Source organism: Suncus etruscus, chromosome 9, assembly GCF_024139225.1.
Source record: "Suncus etruscus isolate mSunEtr1 chromosome 9, mSunEtr1.pri.cur, whole genome shotgun sequence".
Classification (NCBI taxonomy): domain Eukaryota; kingdom Metazoa; phylum Chordata; class Mammalia; order Eulipotyphla; family Soricidae; genus Suncus; species Suncus etruscus.
Genome location: NC_064856.1, coordinates 37,129,428 through 37,133,953, shown reverse-complemented (window position 1 = coordinate 37,133,953; position 4,526 = coordinate 37,129,428). Strand labels below are relative to the sequence as shown.

At 39.5% G+C, this 4,526-nt stretch overlaps 1 non-coding gene across 1 annotated transcript; it reads right to left on the bottom strand.

Moving 5' to 3' along the window:
- Positions 1–347: 347 nt before the first annotated feature.
- On the bottom strand, positions 348–477 carry LOC126019283 (small nucleolar RNA SNORA22). Its single transcript, XR_007499014.1, has one exon. It is a non-coding gene; the product is annotated as a small nucleolar RNA SNORA22 (small nucleolar RNA).
- Positions 478–4,526: the final 4,049 nt, after the last annotated feature.

Here is a 4,526-nt window from a genome sequence, read left to right as displayed (position 1 = left end):
AGTGTTAAAATTTTTATGATTAAACACAATAGCATGAACTATGATTATTAAAGGTATAAAAACTGATTTTAAAAAACAAACAACTGTTTTTACTATGAAGACTTTAAGTGAATAATTTGTAAAAAAATATTATATACCAAATTAACTAAATGCTTAGATTATTATAAAATATAGTTAAAGACATCTGATGCATTTACACATTTAGAACTTAAGACTAAAATTGTATTTAATACTAGTTAATTTGCTTATAAAGTTTAGTTACTTTTATATATTACTTATAAAATTATATATAATATATTTTTCATTTATATTATTTTTTCACTGCGACACAAATATACAGATTTGTATAATGTGCTGATATTTTGAATGCACTTAAAATAATATTTCTTTCAATGCAGAAATAAAGAACAACCATTGCTGTAGCACAAAGTTAAAACTAAGGGTACTATAAAGCACACCTACGTGTTCACTGTGCATTAAATTAACTATATTGTTTAAAAAGGCTAACCACATTATTTTTGACATAATTTTGTAAATACTTTAAAAATTAAAATAAAATTTTTAATAGAAACATAAGACTTAAATTTAACACTTTTATGTTCGTTTGGATTTTAAAACACAAAGAAGTTTTTCTTTTACCAACATTTTGTTATCTGTAAAGTGACAGAATTATGACCTTGCTCTAAAATTTTCTGAGAGGCATGAAAAAAAAAGTTTATTGCCCTTATCTTCCTGTTGCTTTTTAATGTTTTAATAATTACTTTACACCACTTAATGCACTAAACCTAATAACACATATCTGACGAAGTGTAGGGCTGACAAGGTGAAGCAGAGTCTTTCACTGATAACTCGGGGAGGGGCCAGCACAGTTAACAGCAGGAAGGCTAGAGGCAAATTATTTACAGTCCGCAGGGTGTAATGATATAGAGAAAAAAAAAGCAATCTTTTAAGATTAATTACTAATTTATTGGAATTAGAGGGAATGGCAACCGAAGAGGGGAGTCTGGGTTGCAAAAGCACCATGGGGATCATGGTTTTATTAATTGATTTGAGAATATGCAAGAGATGCCACTTTTCAGATTTCTTTTGAATAACAAAGATTGGGTATTTCAAGGTGAATTGGAAGGCTTAAAGTGGGAGTGGCAGGGCCTGAGCTGGCTGTTTCCCAAGGCTGGCAGGAAAGAGGCTGAAGGAGGCTGAGGACTGGTTTGAGCAAAATGTACTGAGTAAAGGGTACATTAGGCTCAGAAGTTTTAACAGCAAAGTGTATATATCGCAAGGTTTTATGGCTTAGCAGATGATACTTTGTAATTATCCTGCTTACTGTGCCCTTAGAATTTTTTGTAGGCACTGCAGCAGTTTCTGTTTTATGGCACTCAGCCTCACTTTTATTAGTTTGTTCCTTTGAATTCTCAAGAGGGGGGGCCTGGCCGTAGAATGCAGTGGGCAGAGGACATACAACTATAGATTTAGGAGGGGGGGGGAAACGCCTGAAGGGCAGAAACCTGTGAATTAAGAGAAGCAGCCTGTTTTTGAAGGCTTAAGATTTGTTTAAGATTTTCAATTTGGCCAAGTAGTTTCATTTCTATAGCTTTAAGAGGGGGAGCGGTGAGAGGAGGGAATCTGCCATGGTTAGGGACTGAGCGTCTTGGGCATTTAGAATTTTTCCCCTGGGGTGCGGGGGATCAGTGGGAGGCGTTTGAGAAGGTAGCTGCAGAGGCTGCTGAGCAGGCGGGGAGGGGGGGGAAGACTTTTTCCATTAGGGAGAAAGACAGGAAAGGTAGTAGCACTGGTTTTTGAGCTAAGAGCATTATCAAGTTTGTTAGAGAGGTGAGACACCATGGATGTAATTGTGGTGAGTTGGGAACTCAAGTCAGAAAGGGGGGGGGAGGGAGAAAGCAGCAACAGTTTGTTGCCGCGTGTGGGGGAGCTGCTGGAATGCTGGCTCTGGGGAGCGACTTCCAGGCATAGAGGAGAGCAAGAGCCATGTTGGCAAGCTGGGACCTGGAAAGTGTGTGCTGTACCTTTAAGGTATGAAAAGAGGCGAGGCCAGCTATAAGAGCTTAGAGATCAGGATTCCTGCCTATCTGCAAGGGCTTTGCAGCGGAAAAAAAAGTTAACTTCCCAAGAGACAAAGAGTTCAGCTTTTAGATTCTAAGCAGGAGAGCGTGTAAGGGGCTTGGGGGCCATAGGAGGTTACGGCTTGAAATGGCTCTTTGAGGCTTTTCCAATTAAAGGCTTTGTATTGTTGCAATTGCTGGCTAAGGAGGGGAGGGTGGTGAGGGGAGTAAAGGTTTTGGTGGAACAGGGACGGAGCTGAAGCTAGGGAAGTGAAGGGCTGTTTAGGATTTTGCACAGAGGGTGCAGCGGCAGAAGTAAAGATGAAGGGTCAGAAGAGGAAGGAAACTGAGAGACAGAGTCAGAGCGAGAGGGAGCCCGGGAACACTAGATTTCTGGCAAACATCATGAACAAACATTAAAAAATTACAAATATCTTTTTTGGTAACCTCTATATGTCTGGCTTTCAACTCAGACTGTATATATTTAATGAATTTAAGTTCAGTACTCAATGCGGCACCCATGGTAGCGGATCCTATGGGTGAAGCCCCAAAAGCCAATCAGGGGCGGCGATCAGAACGACTGGAAAAACTGCAGTTTAAATTTTTGATTAAGGCTAACTCGTTTCAACGCTTACCCTGATGAGGTATTCCTGCGATTTACGAAACAGCTCCGGACTCGCCGACCTGTAGTTGTTCGGGGTGTGGCGGTGGTCTTCGAGCCCAGCGTTGGGCGCCAAAATGCGGGGTCCTGAAGCCCCCCAGGGGGGCCCGGCCAGCAGGAATTAGCTGGGAAGGCTTCTCAGACAACCGCACTTCTATTTTGCTGAGTAGAAGAACAACCACACCTGTAAAAAATCTGAGAGAGGTTAATAATAAATGGCCCAAGACATAAACTCTGTTCAAAGGCGTTTATTGAGGTCCAGCACCTCTTTATATAGGGAAGGTGAAGGAGGCAGGCAAAAGGCAATGTCAATCATTCTTTTGGCATGAAAATTACTTCATTATTCCAAATAAGGCAAGTGGGCAATACTTCTTGCAGTATCCATGGAAACCTCTGTGACCTTCTAGCTGCATTTCTAAACTTTTAACAGATATAAGGTGGGGGCAATGTTCTTACAGAAATAATTTTGTACAGACAATGTAACATATACACATAATAACTGCCTTGTTGACTCCGGAATGTAGTTGAGGGAGTAAGACCTCATTTCTGGGAATGGTACCGGGCCGTGTTGCTCTCCTCCGGGCTACAAGATTAATTATACTTTGCAGCTGCACATTCCTTTCTCTTTGGCCCAAGAACTTACAGCAAGACTGCATGTAGCCTTTAGGTGAAAGGCTGAACTAAGGCAGAAAGTATAGCAAAATAACCTCAAACAAGTCACAGTCCCCAACACTCATTATGACAATGTCATGATAAAATACTCCAATTTACCCATTTCTTTGTTTTATGTCTTCTATTAGGACCTAAGCACATGGTCATTCAGACCACTGAAGCAGTCAACTGCACACTACAGACTTATGTTATAGGTCCCACTCATCAAATACGTTTCTGCATATTACCATTTCCTTTTTTCTTCTCCCTTTTTTCTTTCTATTCCTATTTCTTTCCTTCTCTCCTATTTTCTTCTACTTCTCCTACTTTCTTCTTCCTTCTTCCTTCTTCTACCTCCTCCTCTTCCTCCTCCTCTTCTTCCTCCTCCTTTTCCTTCTTCTCCTTCTTCTTCTCCTCCTCCTCCTCCTTCTTCTTCTTCTTCTTCTTCTTCTTCTTCTTCTTCTTCTCTCTTCTTCTTCTTCTCTTCTTCTTCTTCTTCTTCTTCTTCTTCTTCTTCTTCTTCTTCTTCTTCTTCTTCTTCTTCTCTTCTTCTTCTTCTTCTCTTCTTCTTCTTCTTCTTCTTCTTCTTCTTCTTCTTCTTCTTCTTCTTCTTCTTCTTCTTCTCAATTTCATCTATGTTAAATAAAGCCCACACTGGCAGTTTCTCTTTAGTAAAGGAACCTTGGCACATAAGATACGGCAAACTATACTTCATAGGCTAGCCACCTCTTATAGTCCTCACTACCAAATTGTTTAGTGCTCTAGACATGAAAACTATCCTTATTCTAATATGCTCCGGCCACTATCTATCCCTGAAACTTTCACTTAGCAAAGCCCACCTTCATCATTGATAAAGTGCCTAGAAATTGGAAAACCTCTGATGCACTGGCCCAATTTATTTTTTAACTTATTTTTACTGTATTTTCTTTCTTTCTTCTCTCTTATCTTCTATTTTCCCTTTCTTTTTCTCCTAATCTATATCTTAGGTAATTATCTTTATATATTTATTTATTTACCTTTTCTTAATTCAAGTATTTAAGAGCTCAGACCCATCCTATGAGGGTCAAGCCTCCAAAAAAAAAACTTAAGAATAGATCTCTATGTCTGTCTTTATGTGGGCATTAGTTTTACCAACAGTGGACTCTTCTCTGATT